Raw genomic sequence first — 18196 nt, 5'->3', positions numbered from 1 at the left:
TTCTGCCCCTAACTGGCTGGCCTGACATTTAACAATGAGGACAGGAGCAGTCTCTCCTAAGTGAGTTATTGGTGGACCCAATATGGCAGGAAGAGAGTGCGAGAGGGGGTGCTGGGCAGTGACAGGCAGGTATAGAGGATGAAAACTCTTCTGTGCAGCTGAGGGAGGGCAGTACCAGGGAAGGGGCATGTGTGAAAGTGGCCCTGTGGAAGGGAGTTGGGGGCCCAGGAGGACGCACTTGATGTTCAGTGTCTTGGAGCAGCTGGGCTTGGACATGGTGGGTGTTCAGGAAATGCACATTAACAACTCTAGGGTAGCTTGATGGGCAGAGGGTGATTGGTGGATGGGCCCATCTCTCTTGTCCTCCAGGCCAGTGAAGAATGATGGGGTTGGCGTCTTGTTCTTCACATTCATGGTGCAGTACAGAAGGGGACTGGAGCTCTGACCAGGAGGGCATTACTGGTGGGCTTTGTGCTCTGTGGCACTGGTTACGGCTATATTAGTGTGTATGGTCCCCAATTAAGGTGTAAAAGGAAAGTTCTGCGAAGGAACTGGCTCCCTTCTTCTAGACCGCACGGTGTTCAGTGTCGGGGGGGATTTCAATTGTCGCACCGGCCTGAGGACTGCTGGTCCTGTTTTCCCAACCGTCAGAGGAAACTCTTCTACGATGAGCACTACCTGGTGCAGGTCTGTAGTGAGGTTGGCATAGAGGACGTGTTCCTACACAGTGAACCAATGGAGGGAGGGCAGTAACCTCCTATTCCTCTGACCGGAGCTCACAGCAGCCGCAGAGGGGATACACCTTTCTGCGGGGACAGGCCAGGAGTCGCAGTGACCGGATTTCCGTGAAGGAGAGCACGTCGACAGCCCAGTGCAGGGTGGAGCCAATGGACAGTTCGGATCACGCAGCTCTCACCGTGTGCTCAATGTGGGCAATTCCCTGACCCAGGGCAGAGGATATTGGAAGCTGAACATCCAGAGCTTGCAAGATAAAGGAGCAGGGGCGAAGCCTGGCGGTGTTGGCAGAACGGGAAAGCATCAGAGGGTTCTGTGGTTACCAGGGGGATTGGTGGGAGTCGGTGAGGGAGGAGTTGGCGGCTTTGTTCCGGGGGCTGGGGAAACACCACAACATTAAAGAAACCAACAGAGCCAAGTCCTGCAGTGTCACCTGTGGGATTTCCACAAGAGCATCCAGGCAGGGGAGCCAGTCAGCGTGTGACTGTACGACCGGATCAAGCGACAGCTGCCCGAGTTCAGGAGATGAGGCTGCAGTTGGCTGATATGAGCGGGAGCATCGAGTGAAGGAGGGCGGCCTCCTGACATTTTGCAGCCTGCAGGAACGGAGACAAAGCAGGGGGATGCAGGGACTCAGGGCAGGACCCACGGATCCGGTAGTGCAGGACCACAGTCACTGGAGGAGGAGAGAGAGACCCACGAGAGGAAGCTGCTGGTGGGAAGCAATAAGTGCAGAGTGCAAACCAGCCAAGAGTCACAGGGGTCTGCAGCAAGACTCTCCATTGAGTCTTAACCAGCTCTGTTATTACACAGGGAAGAACAAAAGGGTCAAATGGGGCCTGGAAGCCTTCAGAAGAATCCACCCCACCAAGTACCAACACTTGTCGCTACCTGCTCTCAGCCCCACTGAGAATGTTTTGGGGGGTCACTCCTCGCCTGTATCAGCCTAGGGGTCTCAGAGAAACATAATTAACAGGTGTTCCAGTGGCGCAATTGGTTAGCGCACAGTACTTATAGGGCAGTCCTGAGAGGAGCTATGCTGAGGTTGTGAGTTCAAACCTCACCTAGAGCACTGGTTTTCATTAGCCATGTAGTCACCCCTTATTTGGCCCAGGAATGTAGAATTCCAGCCTGGGACCTCAGGAGGGGGCCACAAAATGCCCCCTTCACTTATTACCTCCCTCTCCAGGTCAGGAATCTACCATCCTTTCCCCAGCCCTGGGTGCCAGGACCGATCCCCTGCTAGAGCCTGGAGTCCTGCCCTGTACTATTGACAAAGACTATGACAGGGACAAAACACTCAAATCCCGCCTGGTGGGGAGCCAGGTTTGCTCTTCAATTCTGTCCTGGTACATTTCAGGCCTGGGAATGTCCCCTAACAGTATTGAATGGGAAGCTGCCTGCAGAACAGTGACACTGCACAGAGCTCCTGTGAGGAGTGGGGTGGGAATTAGTAACATTTTGAGGATCGTTTGGGAAATGAGCCTTGCTGACAAGGCTTGTCTCTGTTCATATTTCACCTTCAGTGTTATGTTGAGGATCTTTAGTATATTTTTGTGAGGTTAATAACTATCTCCTCAACTTTATTTACTCAACTTAAAAATTGGTGTCATCTGATTTTTGCACCTCCCTGTGAAAATACAACTGACAAGTGTGGCTTTCTACAGGGGGTCATGATGTTAAAGTTGGGGAATTCAGTCTCTGTACTTCTGTGGGGGGCGGGTGGCTTTTTTACAGCTGCCTCACTGCCAGGCACACTGGGCTGTTAGCTGCACCCACTGTCCTTGCCAGGGGCCCCTGCAGAATCCTGGGGGTTGCACTGCCATGCTGGGGTGACTGCAGGTGGAGAAGCTGCTGTGGAGCAATGTAGAGCAGGTGCAGGAAGGAGACGGGGTCACTATTCTCATGCTGAACTGCACAGTTTTCCAAATTTGGGACTAGATTCATAGATTCATAGACTTAAGGTCAGAAGGGACCATTATGATCATCTAGTCTGACCTTCTTCACAACGCAGGCCACAGAATCTCACTCACCCACTCCTGTAACAAACCCCTGACCTATGTCTGAGTTACTGAAGTCCTCAAATTGTGGCTTAAAGACCTCAAGGTGCCCGGAATCCTCCAGCAAGTGACCTGAGCCCCAGGCCGCAGAGGAAGTCGAATGTCCGAGAACAATTCTAGGGGAAGGTGAACGCAGAGCAATGACACTGGAGATGCCCAGACCTCCAATAGGGGCAATGTGGAAATTAATAATGGGAAGATCATTTGTGAAATTAGTCGTCACTGACAAGTTTTGTCTCTGTTCCTATTTCACGCTATGGTGTTAGTTAGAGGAATCAGTACAGATTTTTACTATATTAATTAAACACTTAATTCTATTTAATCAAGCCAAAAACTTAGTATCACTTATTTTTTCTCTGTCCTAGCAAGAATGAATTGAATTTTGTGACTTTCTGGAAAGTGCAGCGAGATTAAATGTGGGAAATTCAGTCTCTGTGTTTATGAGCTGATGTTTTCCTCTCACAGGTCAGTGCCTGCGTTGAAATACCCAGAGGGATCTAAGGACTGGTGTACGCTGGGCACTGAACTGGCAAAGCGATGTCTCCCAGGGTGTGACCCCCCGACAAACCCAAATAGTTAAGGTGACCTAAGCCTGGGTTAGATAGTGCTAAAGAAAAGGAAGAATTGTTCTGTCCATGCAGCTATTACAGGGATGGGAAAATCCCTCCAGTCACTGTCTACTCCAAAGTGCTATAGCAGTGCCACAACAGCATTTTAAGTGTAGACAGAGTAAAATTAGATTTATCTCCAGTTCGCACTGTGGATGCTCAGGCACTAAGACTACAATAATAACAACAGCAGCACAGTGCTTGTGTAGTTGGCAGGATTCGAACCTGCACAGGGATACCCCAATAGAGTTCTAGTCCATCACCTTAACCACTCAGCTACAACTACTTGACATGCAGTTTGTTTCACTGCATGATGATTTTATTCTCACTAAATGTCCTTCCAAATTGTTTACCCAGACCAGCTTCCCCAGCACACTGCGCTCTTGTCGGTGTAGATGTGTCCTGGGCTGAACAGCAAAATTCCCATTTCCTTCCAGTTGGAGCAGGATTAGAGTGTATTTGTTATGAACAACCATTGCTGTAGATTGACTGTTCCATTCCCCATCTGACAATTCAGACAGTCCTTTCGTCAATCTCCAGCACATGGTTCCAATAGCGAGGGCAAGTTTCTAGAGGCACTGGTATTCAGAGGGCCCAGTCGCGTGAACTCAGCCTTGCATTTCCACGCGTTTTGATGGACTAACAGCAGAAAGAAAGAGCCGAGGCAATATCTCCCTGGTGCCATGACCCCTCTGTCTGACCGTCGTCATTGCAGGAGAAAAAGTTCACTGGCATCGAATGCCTGGCTCAGACAGAACTAGGGAGTTTTTTTGTTTATGGATCGTAAAATTTTGTCTCTGTGTAAGAAGTGAGATTCAGAAATGAAACGACGTGCTACAGTATTTGTCACTCTAGGAATGTGGGTGAAGGACTCAGGGCTGAAATGATTTAACAGGAAGCTTTGTTTTTCAATTTATTGCCCCTGTTTAAAATCTATGGCTAAAAGGCAGCCACTGTTGTTGCTACTTGTACCTGTGTAGGACACCAGTGGTGCATCACGTCATTAATATGCTGGGGGCAGTCGATTATTTTAACTTAAATTACAAATTTCTTGGTCAAGGCCTAGGCTTGGAAAACAATACTGCTGATAAGAAGAGTACATCAAAAGATTTGCAGCCACCATGGGCATAACTATGATGTGTCGTGTTCACTCTTTATGCCTGGCACCACCTCCTTTCCCTTTAACCTTGCCTTAGTTGACCAAGGGCAAGCAGACATCTCCTCCAGATGCCAGGGTGTTTGTGTCCATTCCTGCGAGCTACAGGGTTTGATGTTGCTGTTTCCAGTCACTCTGGCTCTGGCCAGATAAGGAACAGTTCAGGCTGTCACTGAACTGAAGGAGGAGAGATCAGTTTTGACAGGCAGAGGAGACACCTCACTCTTAAGGTGTTTGTCTGGCTGGCAGTCCTGGTTTCCCCAGGTCTCGCCCGTGGGGCTCCAGCAGTTTTGAGACCAGGTCACTCCCGCCGCACGGCTGCCCCAAGTGCTCCCGCCCAAGGGCCCCGTCAGTGCAGCGGGGCTGCGCATCTGCCTGCTCGCTCCAGTGGCTGCCGAGCCTCCCCATGGCAGGGGCGGGGTGGGTCGCTGCCTCTGCCTTGTGCCCCACCCCGAGCCCCTGCAGCCAATGGACCTGCGGGGTGATGCCTAGAGCAGCAGAACATGAAACCCCCAGCCCACCGCCAGGAGCTGGGTACAAGTGCACGCACCTGACTCCCTCCGAGCCTGCACACCATCCCCTCACATACCCCTCCTCATAAACTCCTCCCGGGTCCCACACACACCTGCCCCAACTCCCTCCAGCCATACCCTCTCCCTCACACACCCTCCCGCCCCACCTAATCCTCCCTCCCAGAGCCTGCCCCACCCCTCCTCCTGTTCCCCTACCCTGGCTTTGTAGAGTTTGTACCCAACACCCAAACTCCCAGAGGCAAGCCTAGGAATTTTGTGCCCGATGCAGGGGCGGCTCCAAGCTCTTTGGCAGAGGTCCCTGATCCTATGGAGGAAGGACCTGCCACTGGGTGCCACCTGCTTCATTCATCCTTGGTGGCAATTCAGGAGCAAATCTGAGTCCCCTCTCGGAAGAAAGGACCACTGTAAACTGCTGCCGAAGAAGCCCAGCAGTAGAACTACCGCGACGCCTCTGATCGTGGTAGAGCTGCGCCCCTCCACTGCGCGCCGAGGCAAGTGCCTCACTCGCCTCGTCCATGTTACAGCGCTGCAAACTCCATCCCCAGGCTGCACCCCAGGACCCCTCCCCCACCGCTCCCTCCCAGAGACCAGCCCTCCACCCTTCTTCAGCCTCCCCCAAACCCTGCACCCCTCCTGCACCCCAATCCCAGCCCAGGGCCTGCACCCTAGACCTCCTCCCCACCCAAACTCCTCCCAGGCCTACCCCAGAACCCCTCCCCCCACCCAAACTCCCTCCCAGAGACCAGCCTCTCACCCCTTCTGCCAAGCTCCCCCCAGGCCTGCCCCTCCTGCACCCCAATCCCAGCCCAGGACCTGCACCTAGACCTCCTCCCCACCCAAGCTCCTCCCAGAGCCTTACGCGGAGTGGGGGGTGGAGTTGAGGCAGGTTCTAGGCAACCTCGAAAATGACATTATTGGCCTACTGGGATGACTGGAGGACTGGCACCGGCCTAAGAGTAGAGGTGGTTGAGACCCTGCTTCAAGGATTGGAGCAATGCTGGAGAGACTGGCCAGAGGCAGGGAGCTGGGGGCTGTGTGCTCAAGGAGAGTGTGCTCTAGTGACACAGAGCGGGGATGGGAGTTTGTAAACTGTGGTGTTTGTACAGAGAGAAAGTTTACTAACCCCCAGGTTAAGAGGCAGTCCTGCTCTGGGATATACAGGACACTCTTTATTTGAGAGCATAGCTCAGTGGGTTGAAGATGTTTCCCTGCAGGTTGGACTAGATACCTCCACCAGGAGTAATAGAGTTCTAGTTCCATCAAGTGATTCTCTTAAAAAGCTTTTCAAATGAAAATTGATTTCCAGACCCATCTCCACTATGTTCAGGAGTTAAGCTGAAGGCGAGGTTGAAATGAATTTAAACATAACATTTTCCTGTGCAAATGAATAAAGACCTAGCAGAGCTGTCCAGCAGCTGAAATCAGTTCCAGTCATGGCGTCTCCTAGAGGGACACTTTCGGTGGCTGAGGCATGTGGGACACCTCTGTGGTGAGGACAGGTGAAAAAATGCTGGATTCAATGACTAAGGCCCATAGGAGGGAAGGTGAGCAGCACCACCTGAGGTCATAACACTCAGACACGAGGCTTCACCTCCCCACTGCCCTGTGTTTTCCATTATTATCCTAAGAACACGCCCTCCCCCTCCCCACACATTTGTCACACACAACCTTCTCCTTGAGCCCCTCCTCCCTCACACATGGGACACAGCCTCTCGGTGACTCTCCCAGATGGGGCTTGTCTCATCTCCCAGCAGGGGGCAGAGGCCAGAAAGGGCCTGGGGACCAATGGAGACTAGGCAGGGATAGAAGGAACTTCCCCTCTCTTCCAGCCCCTCCCTTCCCCAAGGTCCGTTAATCTCACCATGTGGGACTTTCCAGCACCAAGTGGGCTCAAAGCATCTGTCATGTTGATGTGTGCATGTGGGTCCTGTGTGATTTTGTGGATGCCATATAGTTTTGTGTGTGTGTGTGTGTGTGTGTGTGTGTGTGTGTATGACTTTGCATGCAGATTGTTTTATATGTATTCTTCTGGTATGTGGTTTTTGTGCTTTCCTGTTGTGAGCTTTTGCTGTATTTTTGGTATGGATTTGTTCCTATGCTTTGTGTGGCTTTCCCTTATGTGTATAGTCTCCTGTGCTGTATGGGTTTAGTTGTTTGTCTGTGTGGGCCTGTGCAGTCTGTGATGTTCTCTTTCTCCTCTATTTGTCTCTCTGTTTGTATCTTCATGTATAAATTCTCTGGGACTTTTCCAAACTCTCACAGCTTTGCCGTTTTACCAGAATTTTGCTCATTAGCAAATTCTCACTTCTTCCCTACCAGTTGGTGGCCATTGCCCCAGAGACTGTCAGTCTCAGGGGTCCTGATTTCCCGTGACCCTTCCCCTTCTATTGGGACTGAACTAGCCAGCAAAAGCCCCTCGGTTTTAGTAAAGACCTTGATCCCACTTACAAGCTGGCCTGTGAGGAGGAGGAGGCTCAGTGGTTTAGTATTGGCCTGCTAAGCCCAGGTGTGTGAGCTCCAGTCCTTGAGAGGGCCATTTTAGGATCTGGGACAAAAATCTGTCTGTGGATTGGCTCTGCTTTAGGCAGAGGTTAGACTAAAATGCACTCAGGGTCCTTCCAACCTGGTATTCTATGATAGGGTCTTAATGTTTCAGAGAAATTAGCACAAGCTGGTCCATGGTGTAATGGTTGGCATGCTGAAATCTGAGTTACATCTCAGTGGGACCTTATAGTAAATCATGGAGATCCAAGTGCTTTCTGTCTCCAGCTGCCAGAATGGATTTATTTACCTTGTGCCAGTGACTCATCCCCCACTGGAGCAGGTCTTTGGTTGGAATGAGGGGTCTAGAGTAGCTATAGTTTAACTGGGTGTTTAGGATTTCACAGTGCCCTAAGTTTGGCCCTTGTGCTTTCTACTTTCCTCTTGCCTGTGTTTGCTTGAAGAAAGGAGTGTCAGGGCCTGGGTTTCATAGTCAGGGCTAGGCAGAGAGAGGGAGGGAGGCAGAGTCCCAGGCTGGAGCCCAGCACCTCTCCTCCTCTGGGCACCTGGAGCAGGGCGGCTGGTGCTGGCAACTCAAGGGAAACTTAAAAGCCTGAGCAACCTGAGGCGGGCCAGAGGATGGGAGAACCATGCTATCACGTGGCAGCAGACAGCCACAGAGAGACACCACGGCCAACCTGCTCCCTGCTCCCTGCCATGCGAACACCACTGAGGCTACCACAGACCAGCATTAGTTTCTGCGGCCGGCCAGCATCACAGGTGGTTGGAAAGCAGGTAGGGGCCTGCAGCCGTTTCCCACTCAAGGGCTCCTTTTGGCAGTGGGGTAGGAGATATTTCCCCCAAGAAGCTTTTCCCAGCTGCTGAGAAGCACAGAAGTACAGTCTTTGCTCTTGCAGTGAGCGTTCATCATTTTGCTTGGCCTGCTCAAGCTCCGGCTGGCAGCACCTCTGGCTCTTCTCCTAGAGGTTGAAGTTACAATTCCCCTCTCTGGGTGCTTGGGGCTCCTCTTCAACAATACAACACACAATCTCCTAAGCCCCCCCCGCAGTAACCTGGAAATAGCCCTGACCACTGGGTGCCTCTAAGAGCGATACTTTCCCCTCACAACCACTGAGTGTAGAAAGAAACTTTAATAAAGGAGGAAAATCACCTTGTATTAACTTAGGAAAACACCACAATCATAACACAACATATGAGCAAAACCACCCACCACAGTGCTGGGCAGTGGCCTTTGCCTCAGGCTCCTAAATCCAGACACCAGGCTGCAACCGGATGTGCCTCCCTTCACTGCCACCTCACCACAGCTGCTGCCTGGTCCAGTGAGCCAGAGTTCACCTCTCACCTCCTGGAAAGCCCTTTCTCCTTCGCTGTCTGGCCACATTGCGGTCCTTGCCGTTCCCCCTGTCCTGCTCTGCTTCCCTCTCTGCTCTGGGACATCTGTGGTCCCACCAGGGCCAGAGGCAGGCTCCCCTAAGACGGCCTGGAGTGACAATTAGCCCCATCCCTTCCACACTCAACACCACGCCCTACTTACCCTTTCTCCCCAGGACCCGCTCCTGCCGCTGCCTCTTCCCCCCAGACCACCCCACTTCTTGCTCCTGCCTCTCCATCCCCTCCCCACCCTCACTTTCGCCCTTACGGTCATTACCACAAAGTGGCAAGGCAGAGCCCTCCCATTTAAAAGTCATAAGGGGTGTTGTCCCCCCTGTTCAAGCACCTAGGATTTCCACACTTCTACAGCTCGTTCCAGCTGTTAGTAGGGAGCCTCCTGCTAAGCGCAGACTGGAAATTCCGTTGCATGAGAGACACTGTCCCAAGCAGGACTAATGCTTAGAGCTGGTTCTCCAGTGATTTCAGATCTGTTGGGCTGCAGCAAGACTCTCATTGAGTCCCAGCAGCTCTGTGTGTACACAGGGAAGAACAAAAGGGGTCAAATGGGGCCTGGAGCACCAAGAGAATCCACTTACCAAATTACAGCATGCTACCTGCTCTCAACCCCACTGAGAATGTTTTGGTCACTCCTTGCTTTATCAACCTAGGAAGTGGGAGAATAACAATTAACAGGTGCTCCAGTAGCACAATTGGACAGTGCACAGTACTTATAGGGCAGTGCGCAGGGGCTATGCTGAGGTTGTGGTTCAAGCCTCACCTGGAGCACACTAGTTTTCATTAACCAGTGACCACCCTCATTTGGCTCTGTGGAATATAGAATTCCAGCCCAGGGACACTAAGGAGTCAAAAATGCCCCCTTCACTTATTACCTCCTCTCTAGAGCTGCAGGTCATTTGAGAGTTGGTTGAGGAAATGAGCCTTCAAACAAGGTTTGTCTCTGTTCATATTTCACGCTGGGGTGTTGGTAGGATCTTTAGTATATTTTGGAGGTTAATAACTATCTCAGCTTTGTTACTCAACTTAAAAATTGGTGTCACTTGATTTTTGTATCTCCTGTGAAAATACAACTGACACATCTGGCTTTCTGAGGCCATGATGTTAAATTGGGAATTGATCTCTGTACTGTGTGAGGATGTTGCTTTACAGCTGCCTCGGCCAGGCACACTGGGCTGTGGCTGCACCCACTGTCATGCAAAGGGGCCCTGCTGAACCCTGGGCAGCTCTGCTGCAGTGCTACAGGGTGACTGCAGGTGGAGAAGCTGCTGTGGAGCAATGTAGGCAGGTGCAGGAAGGAGACAGGGTCACTATTCACATTCTGAACTGCACAATTTTCCAAATTTGGGACTAGATTCATAGATTCATGAACTTAGGTCAGAAGGGACCATTGATCATCTAGTCTGCCTGCAACACCAGGCCTCAGAATCTCCACCACTTTCCTGTAACAACCCCTAACACTATGTCTGAGTTATTGAAGTCCTCAAATCGTGGCTTAAAGACTGCCTCAAGGTGCAGGAATCCACCTTCGTGACCTGTGCCCCATGCTGCAGGAAGGCGAATGTCAGGGAGGCAATTCTGGGGAAGGTTGAATGCAGAGCAATGACACTGGAGGTGCCCAGACCTCAATGGGGCAACGTGAAATTAATAATGGGAAGATCATTTGGGAATTAGTGCGTCACTGACAAGATTTGTCTCTGTTCTATTTCACGCTGTGGTGTTAGTTGAAGATCAGGACAGATTTTTACTATATTGATTAAACACTTAATTTTATGTAGCAAGTAAAACTTAGTGTCCTTATTTTTTCTCTGTCCTAGCAAGAATGAATTAGATTTTGTGACTTTCTGGAAAGTGCAGCGAAAGTTAAATGTAGAGATTCAGTCTCTGTGTTTGTGAGCTGATGTTTCCTCTCACAGGTCAGGTACCGCATTAAAAAATACCAAGGAGGATCTAAGGGCTGGTGTCTTGCTGGGCGCTGAACTGGCAGGCGACGTCTCAGGGTGTGTAGAAAACCCCGCCCCCACATAGTTAAGGTGACCCTAAACCCTGGTTAGATAGTGCTAAAGAAAGATAGAGATTGTTCTGTCCAATGGCTATTACACAGATGAGAAAACCTCTCCAGTCACTGTCTACTCCATAGTGCTATAGCAGTCTGCTTGTGATTTAAATCAATTGAAAGTAGATCTGGCTCAATTTGCACTTTGGGTGCTCCAGACATAAGTCTACAGTAATAGTAACAACAGTGCAGTGCTTGTATGGTGGCAGGGTGAACCTGTGCGGAGAGACCCCAAGGATTTCTAGTCCCTCACTTCCAACCCACTCAGTCACAACTACTTGATGTTCACCTGTGTCATTACATGATGATTCTATTCTCACTGAATTGTCACTTCAAATTGTTGCAGACTAAGCTTCCCAACACACTCATGGCTGCGCATCAGTGTAAGTGTGTCCTTGGGCGACGAGAATTCCTGCCCATTTCCCTTCCAGCTGGAGCAGGATGAGAGTGTGTTGTGTTAATGACATTGCTGTAGATTGTTTTCATTCCCCACTCCTGACAATTCAGATGAAGTCCACTTTCCCATTCAAATCTCAGCACATCGTTCCAATAGCAGGTGGCAGGATTTCTCTGGGGCACTGAGATTTTTCAGGGGTTGGTGCATGAACTCAGCCTTGCATTCCACGCTTGATGTTTCATGGACATTTGTAACAGCAGCAGAAGAAGAGGCGGAGCCAATATCTCCTGGCAGGGATGCAGGGCCACGTCCCTCTGTCTGACCTCGCATTGCAGGAGAGGAATTTCACTGAAATCGAATGCCCTGGCTCCAGACCAGAGACACAAGGAGGTTTTGCTGTTCATGGATTGTGCAAAGTGTGTCTCTGTGTGAAATTGAGCGGAAATGAAACACCCCAATCTCCCTAAAGATGTGGGTGAGACTAAGGGCTGAGCAATGATTTAACAGTTTGTTTCAATTTATTGGCCTGAATTAAAACTGGCTAAAGCCCCTGTAGCAGAGGTTGTGGGACAGGACAGGCAGTTCTGTGTGGAGTGTTCAGAGCTGCCCGTATCTGCCTTTCTCTGCCTGCTCCCAGAGAGAATGCACCAGGCCCTGGACTGAACTCTTCCCCTGCCATTGAGTTGGTTTCGTTTGCTGTGATCCTGTTGGCTTGGCAGAGAGGCAGTCCCACCCCAAATAACGCCTCCCTGTCACCCCAGCCCTGACCCAGCAGTGCAGGTCCAGCCAGGAGCTGGAGCCCTGCCAGGCACTCAGGGCGTCTCCCCTGCAGCAGGGGGCTCCCAGCGTGGTCTGTGGAGATTTCAGCGGCACTAATGGAACGCGGCAGCAGCTTGGCGTGGTGGTGGAGGCTGGTGACCAGGGTCCATCTCCTGGGGTCAGCTGGAGTTCATGCTCAGGCAATGGCCCCCCAACCACCGGCGAGACCCACAGCCACGCTGCTGCTGTTACGCACTGGCCCCTGCGCCCCATTCCCTCCTGAAGCCAGGAGAAGGTTTGCGAGAGGAGGTGGGGGGATGACCCAATATCCCAGAGCTGATTCTCCTCTGAGGGGTGTGTGCATGTGGTGGGTGCCCGTGTGTGCAACGCCACCAGCACTCAGGGGACCAGGCTCTGCCAGCAGGAGATTTATCCTGCAGGGCCCTGCCCCCTCCCCCAGGGTTCCCCTGGAGCAGAAGGCTTTAGACCCTCGCTGGAATTTAGAGACGCCCGAGCAGCACAAGCTGCGCTTGGGGGATTCTGGATCAGAACCTCATGTTTACATTAGGTTCATTCCCTCCAGGGCTGCCCTGCCCAGTGCGGGCTGCTCTCACTTCCCTCCAGCACAGAGAGGGCTGTAGGCTCTTTGCCAATCTGGGTCCCAGCTCCAGTAAGATTTAACACTGGCAGGGGCCCAGGTATGTGCTGGTGCCGCTCAGGGAGAATCTGGGCCCAAGGCCCAATTAGAAATTGAGTAACACTGAAGTGGGACTAGACAGACCCTTGATGGGGCGTGCGCGGGTGAAGTGGCCACCCATTGTGTACCGTGCCACCAGCCGAGAGTCTCTGGGAGTGTGGATTCTTCCTGATGCGCCACCAACAACGTCTCGTTGGTCCTGATGTCGGCTGCTCCTTTCTTGATACTGACCACGTGGTTGTGGGCCTTTCCCACTCACCCCCATAGCTCGGAATGCACAGACAGCAACACTGGTGTGGGAGAAACCAACTCCTCTCCAGGTTTCAGAATCCTTGAGATCACTGACACCAATGTAATTGTCAGGGTATAGCTCCAGTGGTAGAGTGTTTGGCTGCAGCTCAAGCGGGCCTTAGTTCAATCCAAGTACTTGCAGAAACCTGGTCCTTCAACAAAAAGTAATTGCATATCCATTTCCATTATGTTCAGGAGCTCCACTGACTAAGGATGAATAGAAACACTCAACATTTTCTGTGCAAATGCATAAAAATCTAGCAAATATATCTTTTAGCTGAATCAGTTCCAATCCTCTAAGAGAGTCTAGTTTATGTTTTCTCAATGACAAAGGCATGAGACATTTGAGTCCTTGGCCTCCACAGGCTACAATGTGCAGAGAGACAAAGAACTACATCCACTTGGGAGGCATGGACTAGTCTGCCCATTTGGTAAGTAAGTTGCCATTGGGACTGAAAACTCTACTGGGGTGGACAGGAGCCTGTTACAAAAAATAAAATAACCAAGATTTACCAAACTCCCTGTTACATTCAATCCTCTCTTTTTCTATTTTATTAACCTGGGGGCAAGTGCTGCCAGTGACCCAGGGCTGGGGTGGAGGAAGGTGCAAGTGCGAGGAGCCCAGAGCTGGGGCAGCAGGGGTGTGTGGGTGGGGAGCATGGTAGGGAAGGGAGGTCGAGGCTGGGCCTTTAAGGGTGTGTGTGGGGAGGCCCAGGGCTGGGTTGGCAGGGTGAAAGTGGTGAGAGGCCCAGAGCTGGGGCCAAGGGGTGCAGGTGTAGGGAGGGAGAACCCAGGGCTCGGGCAGCAGGGGATGGGGGGGCAGACAAAAATTTTTTTGCTTAGGGAGGCAAAAAACCTAGAGCCAGCCCTGCCTCCACATGTACCATAAGGTAGGTAGGGAGCAGATCATTATATCCCTACTTGGAAAGGCAGAAGCTCAGGCTGGAGACAGGAGAATTGGCTTGTCTTAGGTCTACGGCCAGCCAGTGGCAGAGCTGGAATAGGACCCAAGACCCTGATTTTCAAACTAACCATCGGATCTTGAATTTCCTCCATTGAATGACCTGAATAAAGTGCTAAGATGAGCTCCAGACCAACAGTGCACAGTAATTATTCAGCAAGTATTTGAGAGAACTTTGCAATTTGAGGAGAATCATGACCTGCTCAGGACATTAATGCAGAGAAAGCAGCAAAAATTCAAACATATGACTAGTTACTGCAGCTTATTTCCTTGGTGTAAAAGGCCAACAGGTTCAGTCTCCTCCTATCAATAACCCCTGCTCAGCCAATCCAGGGTGAGACTGAGGACAGGAGGCTGAGGTTCTCAGCAGGGAGCCCAAAGGATGGTTCAGGTCACTGGTGGGATCACTGCCGGGCTTTCTTCAGCCCACATTTTTGGTGGACCTCCACAGTGGGAGCTGCCAGCCTCCTGCAACATACACACACGCTCTTGGTGTTGGGAGGGGAAACAGGTGAAAGGACAAAAAGCAGAAGAGAAAGGGAGGAAGAGGATGGAGGAAAGGTGAAACACAAAGAGATAAACCTAATGTCTCAGTAATTCTAGGACAAAATCCTGAGTGCGGAATAAAGCCTGCCTCCTTAAGCTCATGTTTTCCATTGCAGATTTCATCACCAGATGGATCAGACTGAACAGGTTTAAAAGCTTGAGAGGCTCTTGGCTTCCTAAACAGGGCGGCTGGTCTCTAATAAACTCCTAAAGGAAGGAGAAAACTCGAAAGAGGTTCCTCCTGGCGTCAGATACGTGAACCCGGGTCCCTCCCTCAGTCCTCAAAGAGGCTGGAGGGAGACTTGCTGAGAAGCAAAGCCACAGGGTCTCTGAGGTTTCCCTGGCCCCTCGCCCCTGTCCTGCCTGAGCTGAGTGTCAGCATCTCTGTAGAGGTCACTGCCTCCCCACCACCTTTGACCAATAGTCCCTACGAGGTCATAAAAGGCCTTTGTGATGTCACTGCCACACCCCTCCCTTGCTGTGCTAATGTCCTGCCCCTGGCCAGTGCTACAGGTTGAGCTACTCCCCGTGGATGCCCCACTCCAGGGCGTTAGTTCTGGGCACAAGCCGGTTAGACAGGAAAACATCAGCGCTGCTCCCAATGCTGCCACTCAGTTTTTCAGAAATTAGTTGACTTTATGACCAGAAGAGACCATTAGAGCATCTAATCTGACCTATATCACAGACCTCTGTATGACACAGGAAATACTTTGAGACAAACATTTGTTCCAGAAAGGCATCTTGTCTTCATGAAATGACATCAGGGAGATGGTAGATCGCACTTTCATGGTAGCTTGTTCCTGGTGAATCATCCTGCGCTAGTGAATATTTGTGCCTTAGTTGTAATATGAATTTGTCTCTTTCACCGTCCAGCCATTGGGGCTTGTTACACTCTTTGCTTTATGCCCAATCTTTTCTCTCCATGGGCCTTCTACACCCCCTAGAGCCCAGTCCCCAGAGCCCCTCAGCCAGGGCCCCAGACACCCCAGAGCTCCCAGCCCCTGGGTGCTGACACTGTGAAGGGGAGAAAATGGGGCACAATCGGGGGGCAGGAACTTCTCAGGTTGGGGAGGGGTCACCCTGGGGGCTGCTCGTGGCTCTAGGGAGAAAGGGGGCGGGGCGGGGGGGGCGGGGGGTCCCCACGGGGGCGCAGCGGTAAATCCGAGGGGGTCTCAGCCCCCCCCGTTCTCCCCCCGCGCCTCGGGGGTCACCGGCTCCCGGCCATGTCCGGGCTGCCTGACACTTCCCCGCCCCTTTCCCACGGAGGCCGGGCACGTGGGGGGGTTAATGAAGGTCTCTCTCGCCGCGATCTGCGCATGCCCAGAGCCCCAGCGGCACAAACCCTTCTCCGGCCCGGGAGAGGCTCAACGGCCCGCACGAGCCAGGCAGAACCGCAGCGCCCCGCCTCCTCGCCGACGTCACTTCCGCTCCACAGAGAGCCCGGAACTACATCTCCCAGCCTGCCCCGGGGCGCGTCCGCCCTCCAGCCCGGGTAAGGAGGGGTCAGTAGCTGGAACTGCGCATGCTCCGTGCGAGCCCCGCTGGCGGAGAACAAAGCTGCTGCTGCCGCCTCCGTGTGAGCCGGTGAGTGAGAGACCCCGGGGCGGGCACGTGACTCTGCCCGGGGAACCTGGGAGAAGCCTCGGAGCCGCCTCGGCCCCGGGAGCCGCAGCAGGATCCGCCCCGCTGGGATGGGGCGGAGCCTGAGCCCCGGTCCCTGTGCGGGGAGAAGCCCGGAGTTGCGGGGAAGGTCGGTGGGACGCGGCGGGGGGGGTTGAACTGCCTCTGGGCCTTCAGAAATTTCGGGAGAGGCAGGGCGGTGGCTCTCCTGTCCCTGTTGGCGCCTCTCGCCCCGGCACAGAGTCTCTCCGGTTCTGCCCATTTCTCTCTCGGGGTCTCCTCGGGCTGTAACATCCGGGAGTGCCCCCGATCCGCTCTCGGTTCCTGTGCCCCGGTCTCTCCATGAGTCTCCAATGTCCATTTAAAATCTCTCCGATGGGGGTCCCCCCCCCGTTTTACCTGCAGCGATTTGTCCTTGTCCGGGTGGGAAATTGTTGCCCTGGGTCAGTCCCAGCACGTGGCTGCCCTGGCGGTGAGATGCCGGTTCTCTGCCGGGGCCGGAGGGCACGTGTCCCCGTGGGGCTGCCGGACCCAGTTTCCCAGTCCCAGTGCCACTGCCCCCAACGACCAACACAGCCACCTGCCCATCCCCACTGCTGCCCCCTTCCTCCTCCAGGGACCTGCCACCTCCCCACCCCTTTGCCCTCAAAGCAGCTCCTCAAAGGGCTCCCAGCTGGTAACATGAGAGTTGGCTGGTTTGGATCCTTTTCTTTTCTCCAGCTGGCACTGGGTGGGGAGGTCACTCTGAGTGCAGCGTGGGTCCAGCTGATCCCAAAGCCCATGACAAATGGTCTCTGGGAGGGTTGCTTCCACAGTGCAAAGATGTAGCTAGTGACAGGGCATGGATCCTTTCTTGCCCTCCAGGCCTTCCATTCTCCTGTTAAAAAGTTAAGCAGCACCGCCAGGCCCGTGTGATCCTCTGCCCGTGTGACAACACACCTGGCCAGCAGGGGCAGATAACTTTCTATCCACTTAGCACAACAGTGAGGTAACATACTGCAGACAAACAGAGACTGCAGCTGGAGCTGAAGGGCGCCAGGAGGAGGCCTCCAGTGACTGGCAGGCCTGGGAGGTCAGTACTGATGTGCCCAGCCCTGAGGCTGTAACCGCAGGTAGCACTGGGGACTTGCTGGTGCAGAATGGAGGTGGGCGCCTCAGAGCGCAGCTGGAGGGCTCTGGTGCTGTGCCAGGGCTCAGTCATGCCCAATGGCCAGAACTGGGTGGGGGAGTGCCAGGCGCTTAGGTCGGGCCAGCGCAGAGGAGGGGTCCCATGGTAAAGCATCAGGGTCCAGGCAAACGGTCTGGGTCCTGCTGAGGACAGGTAAATCTAGGCAGGCAGTAGGGGAAGCCTGGGCAGGCAGGAGGGACCGAATTCTAGTGAGGGGTCCCAGGGGTGGTCCCTGGCTGTTAGCTCTGGGCAGTGATAACTTTCTATCCACTCTTAGCAGACAGATAACTCTATCCATGGCAGACACAGGGGTAACTGTTGGATTCCCTGGGGTGAGGATGGGGGATGGGAAGTCTGTGGGGGTTCTCTGGGCCAGATTGCAGCTGGAGCTGAAGGGGTATCTGGAGTTGTGAGGGGAGGCCTCTGGGTGACTGGGCAGGGGTTCTGGAGGTTTTGGGAGGGGTTCTGATGCCCAGCCCTGGGCTGTGGGCTGTGGGTCCTGACTAACCAGTGCTCCTTCTAGCTCATCAGCTTGTGCCAGAATCCTATTCCAAGCACTGGCTCAGCATTCCCAGCTAAGCCCAGTCACCATGATAACTTTCTAGCCACTTACTAAAGATCTGAAACCTGGGTAGCACTGAGACTTGTTGGTGCAGAACAGTGAGGGGTGGGCGTCTCTTGGGAGGCGGGGCGGGGCTGGAGGGCCTGAGGTGTGTGCTGA

The 18196-nt window shown here is 53.0% G+C and overlaps 1 non-coding gene and 1 pseudogene across 1 annotated transcript; both read left to right on the top strand.

The window, feature by feature from the left end:
- Positions 1 to 18196, top strand: part of LOC120375436 — a 648226-nt pseudogene that overhangs the window by 519880 nt on the left and 110150 nt on the right.
- Positions 1714 to 1807, top strand: TRNAI-UAU. Its single transcript has 2 exons — positions 1714 to 1751; positions 1772 to 1807. It is a non-coding gene; the product is annotated as a tRNA-Ile (tRNA).

Source organism: Mauremys reevesii, linkage group 12 (genome assembly GCF_016161935.1).
Source record: "Mauremys reevesii isolate NIE-2019 linkage group 12, ASM1616193v1, whole genome shotgun sequence".
Classification (NCBI taxonomy): Eukaryota; Metazoa; Chordata; order Testudines; family Geoemydidae; genus Mauremys; species Mauremys reevesii.
The sequence above is the reverse complement of the archived record's forward strand: the minus strand, read 5'-3'. Positions and strand labels throughout refer to the sequence as shown.